We start from the raw sequence: 19,517 nt of genomic DNA on the forward strand, positions 1-19,517 counted from the left end.
TAAACCAACGACTGCGCAGCCACTTCCAGCTCCACCATCATTGTCAAGTTTGCTGGCGATAGCGTCGTCATGGGCCTGATCTCGGAAAACGATGAGAGGGCCTACCTGGAGGAGATTAAACACCGGGAAAAGTGGTGCCAGGGAAATAATCTCCTCCTAAACGTCAGCAAGACAAAACAGCTGATTGTGGACTGCAGCAAGAAGAAGGAGCGGCACTACCAACCTGTGAGGATCGATGGAACCACGGTGGAGAGATTAGACAGTTTCAGGTACCTTGGAGTTCACATCTCACAGGACTTGTCCTGGTCCCGCCACACCAACTCCCTGGCAAAGAAGGCTCGTCAGCGTCTTTACCACCTCAGATGCCTAAGAGACTTCAGACTGCCCTCCAAGGTACTGCGGAACGTCTACACCTGCACTATCGAGAACATCCTCTTGGGGAACATCACAGTCTGGTTTGGGAACAGCACCAAGCAGGACAGACAAGCACTCCAGAGGGTGTTGCGTTCAGCAGAGCGCATCACTCATCTGGAACTTCCTGACATGCAGACCATCTATTACAAGCAGTGCCAGACCAAGGCCAGGAGGATTGTGAAGGACCCCACCCATCCCAACAATAGGCTCTTCTCTCTGTTGAGGTCAGGGAAGCGCTTTCGCTCCCTGAAGACCAATACAGAGAGACTGAAGAGGGGCTTCTTCCCACAGGCCATTCGGGCCCTGAATCAGGGCAACTGATAAACTGTGGGGACCACCACCACCATGTTACTGTAAATCTGTCAACTGGAGTTGTACATCGTGTACATACACATATATACACTGTAGATTGTGTATATATACATATTACACATACATTGTTATATACTTTTTTTATAGATATATTATATATATATATATATATATATATATATATATATATATATATATATATATTTCCTTATGCACCCCTGTTTCTTTCCTCAGTTTAGACAGAGCACTCACAAAAACATTTCACTGCGAGTTATACCGTGTATGACTATGTACGTGACAAATAAACCGAACTTGAACTTGAACTTGAACCCTAACTCTTACAGATTGGTCAAAGTTATCCAGAATTGAATTTAGGACACAATAGTGCACCATATGCAATATCCTAAGGGATAGAGCAGAAACAAGATCATTATAGCAGAGTGGCGCAGCGGAAGCGTGCTGGGCCCATAACCCAGAGGTCGATGGATCGAAACCATCTTCTGCTAAAAGGACATTGTCTTCTAATGGGCTGTATCGCCTTAAAACTTTTGTTGAGTGCAGTTGTCGGTACTTTTACTGTTTTTAAAGAAAATGTTTCCACAGATCTAGGTGTTCTTGCTTCACTGAAACAAAACCCAACATCAGCTAAACATCCACACAAAGCTTTATTTCTCATCACATTTTCCAAACCAAAAAACAAAACAATGTCCAGCAAAAAAAGTACTCCAAAAAGAATAGATGTGACCAGAATGCAAACACGTAGCTTTTGAAACATCACGGCATCTTTGGCAGGTTATGCTGAATGTTTATGTGTGGCCATGCGTGCTTCTACAGGAGGTCTGCTCCGTGCTTACAGTGATTCAGTCGTTTTGCCGACTTCTGTTTTGACTTAACTCTTACCTTGGTCTAGCACGGTTTCCTTTTGTTCTTCCATCGCATCTTGACTGCAGGAAATGACTGCTCGCACATCAGATTTCTAAGTTCTTGAATCTTTGGTGCTTAAGTAAGGAGTTTTCCATTAGCATGGGTGCAGGTCAGCATCTCTGGATTCACTGTTTCAAGCCAGAAGCATTCCCGGCTAAACTCCTAGAGTGTGGGAGTAGGATCTTTTCCCATCGTTGCATTTATCTTTGCATTTATTTTCCATCTTCCACTAGATTCTGGGAGTGTCAAGACATTGAACATGCTAGCAGCGCTAATGCTAACAGCGCTAGCGCTAACAACGCTAATGGTGCTATCGGTGCAGCCAACGGCGCATGCGCAGAGCCCACCATAGAACAGTGCCCTCTCATCATCACGGAGAGTGACGTGACGAGAGTGTTTAAAAGAGTGAATAGCAGGAAGGCAGCGGGATCAGACGGTATCTGCGGGAGAGTCCTCAAAGACTGCGCAGACCAGCTAGCCCCGGTATTCACCGACATCGTCGATCTCTCCCTGACGCTCGGTATCGTCCCATCCAGCTTCAAGCGATCCACCATCGGCCCCGTCTCAAAGAAACCTCGACCCTCCGGCCTCAATGACTACCGCCCTGTTGCCCTCACATCAGTCGTGATGAAGTGTTTTGAAGAGCTAGTCAGAGACTTCATCACCTCTTCACTGCCAGCCTCCATGGACCCACTGCAGTTTGCATACCGCCACAATCGCTCCACTGATGACGCAATTGCACATCTGCTCCACACCACACTGACCCACCTGGACAAAGGGAGGGGTAATTATGTTAAAATGCTGTTTGTCGACTACAGTTCAGCATTTAACACTATCATCCCCTCCCTACTCACTACTAAGTTGGAGGATCTAGGACTGCATACATGCCTGTGCGACTGGATCTCCAACTTCCTAACAGACAGACCACAATCAGTACGGGTGGGCAACTGTGTCTCATCCATCCTCACCCTCAGCATTGCAGCTCTTCAGGGTTGTGTCCTAAGCCCCCTGCTCTACTCACTGTAAACCAACGACTGCGCAGCCACTTCCAGCTCCACCATCATTGTCAAGTTTGCTGGCGATAGCGTCGTCATGGGCCTGATCTCGGAAAACGATGAGAGGGCCTACCTGGAGGAGATTAAACACCGGGAAAAGTGGTGCCAGGGAAATAATCTCCTCCGAAACGTCAGCAAGACAAAACAGCTGATTGTGGACTGCAGCAAGAAGAAGGAGCGGCACTACCAACCTGTGAGGATCAATGGAACCACGGTGGAGAGAGTAGACAGTTTCAGGTACCTTGGAGTTCACATCTCACAGGACTTGTCCTGGTCCCGCCACACCAACTCCCTGGCAAAGAAGGCTCGTCAGCGTCTTTACCACCTCAAATGCCTAAGAGACTTCAGACTGCCCTCCAAGGTACTGCGGAACGTCTACACCTGCACTATCGAGAACATCCTCTTGGGGAACATCACAGTCTGGTTTGGGAACAGCACCAAGCAGGACAGACAAGCACTCCAGAGGGTGTTGCGTTCAGCAGAGCGCATCACTCATCTGGAACTTCCTGACATGCAGACCATCTATTACAAGCAGTGCCAGACCAAGGCCAGGAGGATTGTGAAGGACCCCACCCATCCCAACAATAGGCTCTTCTCTCTGTTGAGGTCAGGGAAGCGCTTTCGCTCCCTGAAGACCAATACAGAGAGACTGAAGAGGGGCTTCTTCCCACAGGCCATTCGGGCCCTGAATCAGGGCAACTGATAAACTGTGGGGACCACCACCACCATGTTACTGTAAATCTGTCAACTGGAGTTGTACATCGTGTACATACACATATATACACTGTAGATTGTGTATATATACATATTACACATACATTGTTATATACTTTTTTTTATAGATATATTTATATATATATATATTTCCTTATGCACCCCTGTTTCTTTCCTCAGTTTAGACAGAGCACTCACAAAAACATTTCACTGCGAGTTATACCGTGTATGACTATGTACGTGACAAATAAACCGAACTTGAACTTGAACTTGAACCCTAACTCTTACAGATTGGTCAAAGTTATCCAGAATTGAATTTAGGACACAATAGTGCACCATATGCAATATCCTAAGGGATAGAGCAGAAACAAGATCATTATAGCAGAGTGGCGCAGCGGAAGCGTGCTGGGCCCATAACCCAGAGGTCGATGGATCGAAACCATCTTCTGCTAAAAGGACATTGTCTTCTAATGGGCTGTATTGCCTTAAAACTTTTGTTGAGTGCAGTTGTCGGTACTTTTACTGTTTTTAAAGAAAATGTTTCCACAGATCTAGGTGTTCTTGCTTCACTGAAACAAAACCCAACATCAGCTAAACATCCACACAAAGCTTTATTTCTCATCACATTTTCCAAACCAAAAAACAAAACAATGTCCAGCAAAAAAAGTACTCCAAAAAGAATAGATGTGACCAGAATGCAAACACGTAGCTTTTGAAACATCACGGCATCTTTGGCAGGTTATGCTGAATGTTTATGTGTGGCCATGCGTGCTTCTACAGGAGGTCTGCTCCGTGCTTACAGTGATTCAGTCGTTTTGCCGACTTCTGTTTTGACTTAACTCTTACCTTGGTCTAGCACGGTTTCCTTTTGTTCTTCCATCGCATCTTGACTGCAGGAAATGACTGCTCGCACATCAGATTTCTAAGTTCTTGAATCTTTGGTGCTTAAGTAAGGAGTTTTCCATTAGCATGGGTGCAGGTCAGTATCTCTGGATTCACTGTTTCAAGCCAGAAGCATTCCCGGCTAAACTCCTAGAGTGTGGGAGTAGGATCTTTTCCCATCGTTGCATTTATCTTTGCATTTATTTTCCATCTTCCACTAGATTCTGGGAGTGTCAAGACATTGAACATGCTAGCAGCGCTAATGCTAACAGCGCTAGCGCTAACAACGCTAATGGTGCTATCGGTGCAGCCAACGGCGCATGCGCAGAGCCCACCATAGAACAGTGCCCTCTCATCATCACGGAGAGTGACGTGACGAGAGTGTTTAAAAGAGTGAATAGCAGGAAGGCAGCGGGATCATGACGGTATCTGCGGGAGAGTCCTCAAAGACTGCGCAGACCAGCTAGCCCCGGTATTCACCGACATCGTCGATCTCTCCCTGACGCTCGGTATCGTCCCATCCAGCTTCAAGCGATCCACCATCGGCCCCGTCTCAAAGAAACCTCGACCCTCCGGCCTCAATGACTACCGCCCTGTTGCCCTCACATCAGTCGTGATGAAGTGTTTTGAAGAGCTAGTCAGAGACTTCATCACCTCTTCACTGCCAGCCTCCATGGACCCACTGCAGTTTGCATACCGCCACAATCGCTCCACTGATGACGCAATTGCACATCTGCTCCACACCACACTGACCCACCTGGACAAAGGGAGGGGTAATTATGTTAAAATGCTGTTTGTCGACTACAGTTCAGCATTTAACACTATCATCCCCTCCCTACTCACTACTAAGTTGGAGGATCTAGGACTGCATACATGCCTGTGCGACTGGATCTCCAACTTCCTAACAGACAGACCACAATCAGTACGGGTGGGCAACTGTGTCTCATCCATCCTCACCCTCAGCATTGCAGCTCTTCAGGGTTGTGTCCTAAGCCCCCTGCTCTACTCACTGTAAACCAACGACTGCGCAGCCACTTCCAGCTCCACCATCATTGTCAAGTTTGCTGGCGATAGCGTCGTCATGGGCCTGATCTCGGAAAACGATGAGAGGGCCTACCTGGAGGAGATTAAACACCGGGAAAAGTGGTGCCAGGGAAATAATCTCCTCCTAAACGTCAGCAAGACAAAACAGCTGATTGTGGACTGCAGCAAGAAGAAGGAGCGGCACTACCAACCTGTGAGGATCAATGGAACCACGGTGGAGAGATTAGACAGTTTCAGGTACCTTGGAGTTCACATCTCACAGGACTTGTCCTGGTCCCGCCACACCAACTCCCTGGCAAAGAAGGCTCGTCAGCGTCTTTACCACCTCAGATGCCTAAGAGACTTCAGACTGCCCTCCAAGGTACTGCGGAACGTCTACACCTGCACTATCGAGAACATCCTCTTGGGGAACATCACAGTCTGGTTTGGGAACAGCACCAAGCAGGACAGACAAGCACTCCAGAGGGTGTTGCGTTCAGCAGAGCGCATCACTCATCTGGAACTTCCTGACATGCAGACCATCTATTACAAGCAGTGCCAGACCAAGGCCAGGAGGATTGTGAAGGACCCCACCCATCCCAACAATAGGCTCTTCTCTCTGTTGAGGTCAGGGAAGCGCTTTCGCTCCCTGAAGACCAATACAGAGAGACTGAAGAGGGGCTTCTTCCCACAGGCCATTCGGGCCCTGAATCAGGGCAACTGATAAACTGTGGGGACCACCACCACCATGTTACTGTAAATCTGTCAACTGGAGTTGTACATCGTGTACATACACATATATACACTGTAGATTGTGTATATATACATATTACACATACATTGTTATATACTTTTTTTATAGATATATTATATATATATATATATATATATATATATATATATATATATATATATATATATTTCCTTATGCACCCCTGTTTCTTTCTTCAGTTTAGACAGAGCACTCACAAAAACATTTCACTGCGAGTTATACCGTGTATGACTATGTACGTGACAAATAAACCGAACTTGAACTTGAACTTGAACCCTAACTCTTACAGATTGGTCAAAGTTATCCAGAATTGAATTTAGGACACAATAGTGCACCATATGCAATATCCTAAGGGATAGAGCAGAAACAAGATCATTATAGCAGAGTGGCGCAGCGGAAGCGTGCTGGGCCCATAACCCAGAGGTCGATGGATCGAAACCATCTTCTGCTAAAAGGACGTTGTCTTCTAATGGGCTGTATCGCCTTAAAACTTAAAAATAGGGTCAAGAGGACTCTGGAGTCTGGGACTCCGCCAGCCTAAGGGAATAGGCACACTGAGTAGACATACTAGTGTAAGAAATAGGCCTGGGCCGATAGAACACCCTGCAGGGAAAGGAGTGGACTCAGTGAACCAGCACGATTGCTGGAGCGGAAGTAAATTAAAGCATCGTCGGAGACGTGATTAACAAAAAAAAAAAAAGGGAAAGTTTTAAATAAAATATTAGTACCCCCTTATAAAAAAAAAAGGGAGAAACAGAAAAGAGTTTATTTGTTTGTTTCTATCATATTTGGGTTTATTTTTTTGTTTATTTTATTTGTTTATCGCCCTTACCCACAAAAAAAAAAAAAAAAAAAAATGGGTGGAGGGCAAAGTAAGGGGCAAAGTAAGGAATATGAATTTAGCAAAGACAAGTTTTCCAGTAGCCTGTTTTTCCAAATGAGCAAAGACTATGGGGAACATGTAAATAAACATTTTGGATTAAATACTATGGGTTTAATGTATCGGGGACTTTGAGTGTTGCATATTTACTTAAATTGGTTGAAAGAGTTAAGGTTAAACCAAGGGAGGCTGATAAGAAAGCACGGAAATATTTTGACAAGAACAGTGAAGATATGTTGGAAAAGGCAAAAATGTGGTTAGAGGAAGCTGAAAAAAGACAGAAGCAGCAGGTAGGGCATAGAAAAGGTAATAATGAAGTGTCTCAGTGTGTTTCCTTAGCTGATCCTGACCTCGATGTCGCCCCGCCGAGAGCCCCCCAGCTGATTCAGCAACCACAAGCGCCAACAAACCCACCTCCATATCCTGAGCCAGGGACTTCATCGCTAACATCAAAGTTGTCTCCATATGACAAACCAAGACGACAACTGGAGGCAATAACCTCACCAGTGGCTCATCACACTCAAAGTCACGCCACTATAAAGCCATCCGCAGGGCCTGAGACAGGCTATGCCCCGCAGTTCCCGATGGTGGAGGTATCTGGACCTGAGGGAGTGATTATGGTCCACCCTCACTGGACTGCAGACGACATCATGAAAGCAGCCGACGGCCTGAGCAAGCCAGGTGACATCGGCGGACAACGCTTCGGACAAGAACTAAGGGCATTCGTGCAGTCCTGCAGACCAACTCAGGCTGAATTGAGACGGTTGCTGATGATTCGACTCGGACCGCAGTATAGCCGCATTGACAGAGGCTGGGTGAATGGAGATGTCCGTCTCCATCTGCCTGAGTGGAATGCACCGCCCCAAGGCCAACCTGACCTAAACGGCCCATACAGAGAGATGATAAGAGGACTCATCGAAAGAGTGGAAGCAGCATACCCAACAACTGTTAACACTGATGTGATAGCAGCATGCAAGCAAAGAGATGATGAGCCCGTCGCTGATTTCCTCGTCCGCTTGACACGCATCCACACTGACCATTGTGGAATTGACGCGCCAGCACAACGTGCAGCGGGCCCCGGAGAAGTGGGGGCATGGGAAGCTCATCTGAGAAACAGCTTCCTTATGAACATGAGAAAGGACATTAGCGACCTTATCAGAAAAAACTGCATCGGCTACAGTAGAGCCCCTTTGTCGACTATTGAAGAACACGCCAAGCATCATGAAACCATCCTGGGTAAGAAGGACACTAGGCGGGAGCGCCAGCGCGCCGACACCACTCATCAGGCGATGCTGACCATGCTCCAGACAGTAGGGGACAGAGGAAGAGGTCGCGGACGTGGCAGAGGACGTGGACGCGGACGAGGGAGAGGAAGAGGCCAAGGAAAGGGACTTGAAGGGAAAGAGTGCTACAATTGTGGGAAGTTTGGCCACTTTGCAAAAGACTGTCCTGAGGGGGAGAACGAAGAAGATTTCGGTGATTTTGATCCTACAATTAAGGAAGTCAAGCTAGACTGACGGGCGGTGGAGAGGCAGGACGGCGACGGACCACTGAGAGAAGACGACAAAAGGGAAGTAACAAATTTAAATTACCAACTATTACAGCAGATTAGTAAGGGGTCAAGAGGCCTCCCCGAGGTAATTGTGAACGTAGAGGGAAAAAATGTTAAGTTTTTGGTTGACAGTGGTGCCACCCAATCGGTGTTAAAAGAAGGTTTAATAGAATGTAGAATGAGACCAGGATATGGGATAACAGTAATTGGAGTGGGAGGTCATCCCATTGATGAAAGGATGTCCGAGCCTCTCCAATGTAGTTTAGGAAACAGCCAATTCAAACACAGCTTTTTGGTGTCAGAAACCTGTCCAATTAATTTGTTAGCTAGAGATTTAATGTGTAAACTTGGGTGCACAATTAGCAGCAACCCAGAGGGGTTATTTGTTACGTGGGAAACACCTACACAGGGAGTCCAGCTAGAGGCAGGAGCCCCTTTGTACGTGTATGAATTGCAGTGCACTGCGGGGGAAGTACTAACACATTTTATGACTGAAGTTACTAACACGCTACCTGGTGAGCTGACAATTAAACAAAGTGATTCTATTCACTGTACAATGAAGGTCCATGAAGGATGTGACGTTGATTTTGAACAGAAATTTGACTTAGGGGGCAGTGACAGTTTGATTATCACAGCCATAGCGTGGGACTGCGAGTGGGCTGCGGGAGTGGTGCAGCTCTCAGATAAACAGAAATCTTTATATTCAAAACTCACATGCCACACCTCATGTGTCGCTGGCTAGCGCACATGTTGACCCAGACTGGCAGAGAGTAGGGTTGTGGACAAAACGCGTGTTGAGCACAACTGATTGGATAAAAGAACCCCAGTGTAAAATTATATACAGCCCAAGCATAGACGTGTGGAAAATGCCAACCCCGTATAGGCTAAATTGCAGAAGGGGGGTTGAGCTTGTAAGTCCAAATATAGTAATTATGGCAGCCTCTGTTACCCTCTCAGAGGAAGAGGAAGAGGAACTGAAAACAGTTCCTGCAGGGTTATGGGCACAGGGAAAAAATGATGTGGGCTTAATAAAAGGATGTGAGCCTGTTCACATCACCCCAAAATCTGATTACAGACCACATCAGCACCAATACCCTCTAAAACCAGAGGCAGTGGAGTGTATCAGGCCTGTGTTCCAATCATTAAAATGAGCAGGAGTTATCGTACCATGCCCAGACTCACCAGTACATACTCCAATTTTCCCAGTTAAGAAGCCAGGGAGAGATGAATGGAGATTTGTGCAGGATTTGCAGGCTGTCAACGCGGCAGTACACCCTAGAGCCCCAGAAGTTCCAAACCCACACACCATTCTCTCTCAGATCCCACCAGACAGTAAGTGGTTCAGTGTAGTTGATTTGGCCAACGCTTTCTTTAGCGTGCAGAAGGATAGCCAATTTTGGTTTGCTTTCACTTTTGAAGGAAAGCCATACACATTCACGAGATTGTGTCAAGGGTATTGTGAATCACCAACCATTTACAATGCCGCCTTACATCGAAGCCTAGAGGCTTTAGAACTCCCTGAGGGAATAGCATTGCTGCAATATGTTGATGATCTTTTGATTTGTGGGAGAACACGAGAAGCGTGTAAACAAGCCATGGTGGCACTGCTACATCATTTAGCAGGGGAAGGCCATAAGGCATCCAAATCCAAATTACAGTTTTGTAAGCAGCAAGTGCATTTTTTAGGACATGACATCACTGAACAAACGCGCATGCTGACTAAAGACCGAGTGAATGCCATTTTGACTATACCAAAGCCCATGACGAAAAAACAACTGTTGTCCTTTTTAGGAATGTGTTCCTATTGTAGGACATTCATACCATCCTATGCAGAACATGAGGGACCACTCAGAGATATAATACCGACCAAAGGGTCAAATTCCTCACAGCCGGAATGGACGCCGGAAGCTGAGGCGGCCTTCACAACACTGAAACAGCTGTTACAAGTCATGCCAGCGTTAGGCATTCCAGACCCAAACAAACCATTTGAACAGACAGTGGATGTTAAAGGGCAATATATGACAAGTGTATTGACACAAAAACATGGGGACAAACAAAGGCCGGTGGCCTACTTCTCAGGAAAATTAGATACAGTCGCAGCAGGCCTACCTTTATGTGTAAGAGCTGTGGCAGCCGCCGAGAAGGCACTAGTGGCTTCCAGAGACATAGTAGGCTACGCCAAGCTTACCCTACATGTGCCTCATGCAGTGTCAAGAATACTGCAAGATCAAAAGGTGGCACATTTGTCCACTCAGCGATGGCTTAGGTACCACACTGCCTTATTAGATATGCCAAATGTTACTGTGAAATGATGCACAACTCTAAACCCCTCCACTCTATTGCCTACAGAGGAGGAGGGAGAGCCCCATGACTGCCAACAGGTGTTAGAAATTGCAACATCTCCCAGAATAGATTTAAAGGAGGAACCAATACTTAATGCGGACCTGGAATTGTTTGTGGACGGTTCAGCTAAACGTCTCTCAAGGCACTAATCGAGCAGCATATGCTGTTGTCACACACAGAAGTGGTGAAAGCAGAACCACTCCCATCTAATTACTCAGCGCAGGCAGCTGAACTTGCTGCACTCATACAGGCGTGTAAACTAGCACAAGACAAGACCGTGAACGTCTGGACCGATTCCCGGTACGCGTGGGGAGTAGCACATGACTGTGGGGCCATTTGGAGACATCGCAACTTTCTCACCAGCTCAGGAGCAAAGATAAAGAATCACCACCTAGTAGCAGAGCTGTTGGAAGCAATTCAACTACCAAAGGAAGTAGCAATTATAAAGTGTGCTGCACACACTAAGGCGGATGACGCCGTGTCAAAAGGGAATGCTTATGCGGATAAAGTAGCTCAACTCACAGCGTTACAACCGCTCCATACACAAATGGCACAAGCAGATACCGAAACCAGAATATCTACTAAAGATATCCAAAAACAAGCCACTCCACAAGATTATGTGAAATGGAAAAAAGGGGGGTGTAAACAAATAGGCGGGATATGGGTACACCGAGATATGAACAAACCCTGTCTCCCCACAGCTTATATGAAAGGACTAATTGAGATTGCTCATGGGAGGAGTCACATGAGCAAAGGGGGGATAGTGGAGAGTATAACGAGACATTGGTATGCACCAGGAATAAACACACACCCAAAATTTTTGTTCCCAATGCTCGGTATGTGCACAAAACACACCACATGGAGACAATCATACCAAACACGCACCCGCCAGACACCCGCCGCCTAGTGAGCCATTTCAACATTGGCAAATAGATTTTGTAGAACTAACACCAGCTGAAGGAAAGAGGTACATGCTTGTGTGTGTGTGTGTGTGCATGTTTAGCAAGTGGGTGGAGGCCTTCCCAACGGGAAAACAAGATAGTGATGCAGTAGCAAAAGCGCTACTGAGAGAAATTATTCCCCGGTGGGGGTTACCACAACGAGTGTCCAGTGACAATGGGACACCCTTCGTACATGAAGGGCTAAAAGCTCTGACTAAATACCTAGGGGTAGATATGAGAAAACACTGCAGCTATCACCCTGCTAGTGCAGGGGCAGTAGAACGGACATACGGCACCATTAAAGGACGTCTAGCTAAATTAACGCAGGAAACAGGCATGAATTGGGTAAAATGCCTTCCCCTCGTCCTGTGGCAATGCCGAACCAGACCGCAGGCATGAACAGGCTTATCAGCTTTTGAGAGTGTTTGGACGGCCTCCCAACACGGGGATAGGACCGCCCAACTGGGATACTAACCTGATCAATGAATCACTTTTGCAGTATTGTGTGTCTCTGCACAAATCTCTCTCCAATGTGTCTAAGCAGGTGAAGGCAGTCCTTCCCGAGGTGACGAATACTCCACTCCACACCCACCAACCAGGTGATTGGGTGTTGATAAAGGACTTCAGAAGGAAGCGGTGGAACCAGCCCAGGTGGAGAGGACCATTCCAAGTGCTACTGACGACTAACACCGCCGTCAAGACCGACGGAAGAGCGACATGGGTGCATCACACGCATTGTAAAAAGGCACCAGAAACGCCCCCGCAGGACTAGCAAGATGCAGCACCTCCTGTGGATTAGCCTGATACTATCACGCATCAGTGTCATTACATCTAAAGATTGGTGTATACAAAAGTATGGAGGAGTAGAATTGGACTATATGGTGGGCAGTTCTACTGCATGGACTTTTGACTTATGTGACGTAATTAATTGTGCAGGAAAGAATTCATCATATCACAGATATGACACATACTTATGTTGGGACAAGGATAACTTCCAGTTAACTTCCATGGTTTTTTACCATAACTGAAGATTTTAATTAATGATTGTATGAGAATCAAAGGGGGGAAATGTAAAGGAAATACTATGTGCTTCAGTGATTCACATACATTCAGCAGTATCCTGTTCCCTAGGAAAAATGTATATGTAAGCAAAGAACTTTAAGGGAGTGAGACAATAGATCAGATAAGCAGGAAAATGTCTCTCGTTTTATTGGCTGCAATTGCTTTATTGCTTGCAATTGTTTTATTGCCTGCAGTTAAGGGATGACACTCAAGTAGATGATTACCAGCCGGCCTGAAAGAGATAAGCAACGCTTAAAGGTGTATGAGCCATAGCAACAAGAGGCAGGAAGTCCGTGATTGGTCAAGGCATCCAGTTAGAATTGTATATCAAGCAATGCTCTGTATGACTCGGGGCTTCTCTTGGTAGTGAGCCCCGCACTCTGTGGAATCTTTCTTTTCTATTAAAACCTTTTTTACTTATTATCCACATCTGACTCCCCGTTTCATTGAATTTCCACCACAGAAGACTGGCTGGAGCTCCTGATGATAACTTCCCTGGACTGTTTAGTAATTCTTTATGTAGTCCTGATCACATACCTATCCTGATCACCGCACCTATCCCTGTCTCAAATATTGCCCACACCTGAGTCCTATTCCCCTCATTACCAACCCCTTTAATAAGCTTCTCCTCATCGCATACTAGTCGCGAAGTATTGCTTTCCTATACGGCGTACGAGCGTTTCCTCATCCTGTGTGGTTTCCCGGTTATTGACTCCTGCCTGCTTTCTAGACCTCGTCTCCTGCCTGACCCTCCGTCACCTCCTGAACGCCACCCCGTGTACGACCCCGGACCGACCCGACCACGCTTACCTGTCTTACTACACGTATTAGTACGGCTGCTAAAAAAAGACCTCTGCAACCGGACCTATATTTAACAGCATATCAGTAGGATAGTAGTAATACTGTAGTAATAGGTTTCTAAAAATGTATTATATGCACTATTTTTACAGCCTCTGAAAAAACATTTGAGGGTTAAGCTGAAATGTTAACACTTTCCTATTTATGTTCGCTGTATAAAATAAAATAAGTGCATGTGACTGCAGTGAACAAGGAATATGTTGTCAATATTTAGATAGATGACAGCATGTTCTTTATTTTTGCATCATATTAATTGTTAATAATTTGCTAATGATAAAAAAAGTTTCTGCGTTTTCATTACGAAATAATGTCATTTGGTCATATTTATAGTGCCTTAAGGCCATTTCAAATTTAACAGTAATGGATTTTCAGCGTAAATTTGCATTCCTGCAAAAATAAAGGTCTGTATTTTCAATGTTTAAACATATGAGCTCCGAATGGTCAAATTACGGAGCAGTAGAGTTTGTTTCCGTTCTTTTATTGGACTGGTTCATTGTCGCGAGAGCGACCGTTTAGGCGAAGTCGGTGAGTGCGCGGCCGAGCTGCTCGCGCTTGAAGATACGGTAGACTCACCGCATGCAGCACTTGTACGCTAGCAATTTAATTTCTTCAGACTGGAAATACGATAATGCTAACGTTTGTTGTCAGAAATATACTAGCTTCTCCTTTCGATCGAGGGTATATTTTTCAGTCATAGTTATAACGCCGAAAGGTGGGTTTCGTGTTAAAGCTTTTCAGTTCGTTTTTTTTTCATACTGTTGTGCTGCGGTAGTTTTGTAGTATCAGTCGAGGAGGCTAAAACCCTAACGGGTTGTTTTGTTAGTTTGTTTGCCAAACAATGATTACCTGCCGTTTTTGTAGCAAAGAACTTGATGCTTTGAAGGGTTGTGTGCTGCACTGTAAAGTTCATAGAAACGAAGCCACTTGTTTTTTCAAATGTGTTAGCATTGACTGCAAGCAGACGTTTTGTACTTATGCAGCTTTTAAAGCTCATTTCTATTGTGTTCACAGTGTGCCTGCACCCTCTGTTACTGCTAGAGCCGTTGTTACAGATTTGAAATGTGCAATTTCGCTGTGAGCGTCAAATTCACACAGCGAAGAACTTGTGACTTAAAAGAACATATAGTGGAGGGACGACCTGTGGCATGTCCAGTAACTGGTTGTAAAAATACGTTCACCGTGAAATCATCATTTACTGCTCATATGTCTAGGAAACATCAAGAATGTTCGACTGCTAGCATAACCTATGTGACATGTACAAGAAAACAATTTCTCTCATTTGTACTTGAGGATGCTTCCCAGAGCTCAAATGATGCAACAACAAATGAAAGCATTCAGTTGCCACCGAATTTGAAGGAGACCTTTCTTGGGAATGTATGTCTATTCTACCTACAGTTAGAAGGGCATCACCTTCTTCCAGCTTCAACAATACAGACTGTTGTTGAAGAGATGTAAAATGTGCATAAGTAGAGACAGGAATATACTTTGGGTAAACTACATTCACTTTTAAAAAACATGTTTTGACATGTGTCTAACAGATAATGCTATTGCTAAAATCTGTGATTGTGTTAAGGATTCAGATCTGTTCTGTCTGTCATCCGGGACCACTAAGGACAACATATTCAAGAGCTCAAGTATTCAAAAAGATGTTCAAATACATACCTGTGTTACAAACATGAAGTAGTTTATTAGAATCAGAATTATGGACGAATTCAGTGTCTTGTGTCTTCAGTCTTGTGAAGTCCAACCAGTTCTTCATTGAAAATCCATGATGCCTGATGCTAATTCTGTACCAGAATGCTTTTGAAATTGTAAATCCCTTCAGCTCTGCTAAGAAAAAAGACAACGTTGTCGCAGTCTGTCTTTTTTTGGCAAATTTACCTGTTCGTGTACGGTCCGATATCGATCACGTCCCTTGTCTTACTGTGTGGAGAAAATGACTTAATTGGAAAATTAAATGACTTAATTGGAAAATTGGAAGTGCTAAGGTTTTCTCAGAGATGTTAGTGGATTTAAAAGATTTGGATGTAAATGGAATTATTGTAGGTGGTGAAACGATCCACGGGGCTCTTTGTTGTATTGCTGGTTATAATTTGGGTTTACACAGCATTGGCGGGTTTACTGAAAACTTACTTTAATTTTGCAGGTACTGTGAAATCATACGAAGTGAGTTTCAGAGTGATGATCCAAATGTACGTGGTCCCCAGGGCACCCCTGAAAGTTCTAATTATGCTGTTGGTGATCTAGACATTGAAGCTGTGGACAGTCGAGATATCAAAGGCATAAAGGTAAACTGTTTTCAATACTCTGATATCTTTTCATGTTTGTCAGCCTGGTCTCCCACCTTGTTTAGGCCTTGACATATTTGAGTGTGTGTTGTTCTATGACGTTGCACTGTACTTGAAGCATTTCATTAAGAAAAAAAAATGCCTTACATATTCATTATTGAACTGGCACATCAAGCAGTTCAAGTGCAAAGGATCTGATGCTTTTACAAAGCTATGTTCTGTTAACTCTGGGGTGTCCAAGCTTTCAGGTCAAGCTATCCAGAATTGGAATTTCCTAATGTTGCTGCCTTTATTAATTGGTGACAAAGTGCAAAATCCAGATGATGATGTGTGTAAATTAACTCTCCAGCTTAAAGATATTGTTGATATGATTTGCACACAGACGATTTCTTTGTCACAGGTGGCCTATCTTGACATTATAATCCAAGAATATCTGGAATCTGCGTTTATTTCCTGAGTGTAGCGTGCGGTGGCCCGGGTGCCGCAGGACGAGAGGCAGGACGAACAAGGTGCAGGTGTGTGCAGGTGTGGTTACAAACAAAACCACCCTCCCACTGCACGTGGCGGGCCAAACCACGTGACTCGGGGGAGGCGAGCGTTCCGTGACAGTGAGAGTCCACTAAGACCAAAACATAATTTCTTGCGACACTATCCAGCACTAATTTTTAAATTTGGCCCCTTGATTAGGTTGTGGACAATGCGTTTTGAAAGTAAACGCAGCTACTTCAAAAGGTGTGCCAGGCATTTGAAAAACTTTAAAAAATATCTGCCTAAATTTATCCAAAAGACAGAAGATGTTTCAGGCATGTCTTTCAGCTGGACCTGGACGTTGTCAGCTTCTGCAAGTCAAAGACAGTTGTACCTTCTACCCCAACCTTTACAGTGATGCAATTAAACATGCAGTTAGAGAGTTTGGCTTTTCAGAACACAGTACTAGTGTTTCCACAGAGGTGCAGTGTAAGGGTGCATCATATAAAAAAGGACATTTTCTTGTGTCAAAAAATGATGAGCACATGGAGTTTGGAGAACTTCTCATTATTTTAATTCAAAATGATACATCTGTGTATTTTGTAATGGATATACATAACGCTGACGTTCATTTTGAATACCATCTGTACTTTGTGACAAAACACAGTTCAAGGCTGGAATGTCTTAACATTAACAACTTGGTAGATTTTTACCATTGTACATTGTTAATGGGCACCAAGTCCTTCCACTGAAACACAGTGTATTGTCGAGGTAAACATGATCTGTGATGGAAACCATACTAAAAATTCACACATACTATGTAAGAAACGTATCACAAAATGAAAAGGTTTTTTTTTATATATACACATACTTGATATCAGTGTAATGACAGTTTTTCCTTTTATTTGTACAGTAAGCAATCATCCATGATTCCAGAAATGACTGACTTGGGGCAAACATGGTTACACACCGCCATCAGTGAGGTCTTGCCTGACCTTCCAGAGATGATGAAGGATATTCTAGAAGAGACCTAACATTCCCTTGGGGTGGAGACATGATGATTTTAAGTTTACCGAGGAAGCCGATTTGCTGTCAGCATTGAGGCCAATTCAAGCCCGCAGAGTCCTGGCTGCTTGGAAGCTGAGATGTATGTCAAAAGCAGTCATAGTAGCATGCATTCAAGTTAAATCTAAAATATAAAAGAATTCATATTATATTCTTAGAAATAATCTTCTGTGTATGTGTTTTTTTTGCAGGCCAGACTGCTGAAACCAGTAGCTCTTCTGTTGGTGCCTCACCAGGACCACCTGCATTCTTGCAGTCACTTTCACCCAGAAATTCATCCTCAGCCTCGTCCAGCAGCTGCCAAAGCCCTGATATAGACTGGATGGATACCTTTATGACCCCATGGGATAAGTTCCCAGAGGAACTGATGCAGTCATTGGAGAGAGGAAAAAGTCCTAGTCCACGATTGCGAAAGGAAATTGTCCGTTGTAACGTTGAGTGTACGGGGATACATGATTACAAAACAAGGGCTGGGATAAATGAAGGCAAACAGGAGTATCAAGCTATAACAAGACTCTAGGAAAATGATATGTACGCATAGAGTCAAGAAACATTCACAATGAACAGCAACCACACAGTGATCAAGGCATGGTTTAAATGCATGAACTAAACGAGGGACAGGTGTTGAAAATTAAGCGAGGGTCGGAGAAAACGAAACTACGAAATGGAACTAAGGTACACAATACTAGGGAAAAACACGGAAGCTGGGAGGGAGTAATCATGACATCTAGATTATGGTGCGTGAGTGAAAGAGTTTGGCGTAAGAAAAAGGAACTACTGAAGTTGCCAAAAAGATGGTAACAAAATATCCTATGTCTCTGCAAGACATAACGGAGACGTGATCGGTCCAGGGTCTCACTCTCTAGTCAAGCAATTACAAAATAGGGTAGATAATTTGAAGTGATCTACAACCCCAAGAATAAGAAAACAAAAGCATTACACTAATGAGTCTGATACAGATGAGGTTCCTCCAGAACGGAGAGCAGCAATCCAGGATACGTATGGGTGCATTAACTTGGATCTAAAATTCTTGCCTCTTGGAGAGAACCCAGAAAGACAACAGGAGAAGAAAGAATAACTGAAGATGATGTCTCAGCAATCCGATGCAAATTCACATGAGGTCAAACTTCTAATGAAGATGACTTTCTACATACAACGTAAACACGTAAACCACAGGAAAAATATAAAATACCTCAAGGATTAGTGGCCATTTTTTGTTCGATGAACTTGGCATGGCTTTCCACTTTAAGGATCTCACCGGAATTAGGCTTAATGAAACTCACACAGAATGTGGATCTGAAGGGCAAAACGTCTCCTGAACTACTGTGTGTGTGTGAACAGGAACAAAAAGTTCCTACAGGCTGTAACAAAGTTTAAAGTGATAAGGGGAGAGCTGAGTGGCTGCTCTGAAGACATCAAAGTGATGGGGCTGCTTCTGCTGTCCTACTTTGCTGAGAAGGAAGATGTGATGTTCTGTTATGTGGAGGACACATGCCTGGCAGGGGAAGTACAGATGGACCAAGTTCAGTTGAATCCCACCATTGTTGTGTGTGGTAAGTTAACATTTTTTCTTGGTCATTCTTTTATTCTCTCTTTTGAATGTTGGCTAACAGCAAGTATATCACTGCATTTAAGCTTAGTCAAAGTGACTCAGGCACTACATTAGTCTCCCCTAAACCTGCACATACACTGATTTCTGTATTGATGGTAAGCAATTTAACTGACCTTGAAAATATAAAAATATATAAGATCATTGTTTTGTGAAATGTTTCAGAAACTTGTTTTAATTTTGTCTGAATTATTTATCTTCTCCACAGAAACAGTTTTCAGTGTTTTTATCTGCCTTACTAAGAATATGTCGGTGATTTAGGCACACCAACATCACAACAGCAACATAAGGTTGTGGGGTTTTTTTGTTTTGTTTTTTTTCCTCAGATTTTAAGCTTTTTGTCTGGTATAGATTG

At 44.3% G+C, this 19,517-nt stretch overlaps 1 long non-coding RNA gene and 3 other non-coding genes across 4 annotated transcripts; all 4 read left to right on the top strand.

Moving 5' to 3' along the window:
• Positions 1-1,160: 1,160 nt before the first annotated feature.
• trnam-cau lies at positions 1,161-1,232 on the top strand. The gene has a single exon. It is a non-coding gene; the product is annotated as a tRNA-Met (tRNA).
• Positions 1,233-3,799: 2,567 nt separating this feature from the next.
• On the top strand, positions 3,800-3,871 carry trnam-cau. The gene has a single exon. It is a non-coding gene; the product is annotated as a tRNA-Met (tRNA).
• A 2,604-nt stretch (positions 3,872-6,475) lies between these two features.
• Positions 6,476-6,547, top strand: trnam-cau. The gene has a single exon. It is a non-coding gene; the product is annotated as a tRNA-Met (tRNA).
• Positions 6,548-14,306: 7,759 nt separating this feature from the next.
• On the top strand, positions 14,307-17,611 carry LOC118240727. The gene is made up of 3 exons (XR_004775603.1): positions 14,307-14,444; positions 15,879-16,020; positions 17,402-17,611. It is a non-coding gene; the product is annotated as an uncharacterized LOC118240727 (long non-coding RNA).
• Positions 17,612-19,517: the final 1,906 nt, after the last annotated feature.

This window comes from Electrophorus electricus, chromosome 24, assembly GCF_013358815.1.
Source record: "Electrophorus electricus isolate fEleEle1 chromosome 24, fEleEle1.pri, whole genome shotgun sequence".
NCBI lineage: Eukaryota > Metazoa > Chordata > Actinopteri > Gymnotiformes > Gymnotidae > Electrophorus > Electrophorus electricus.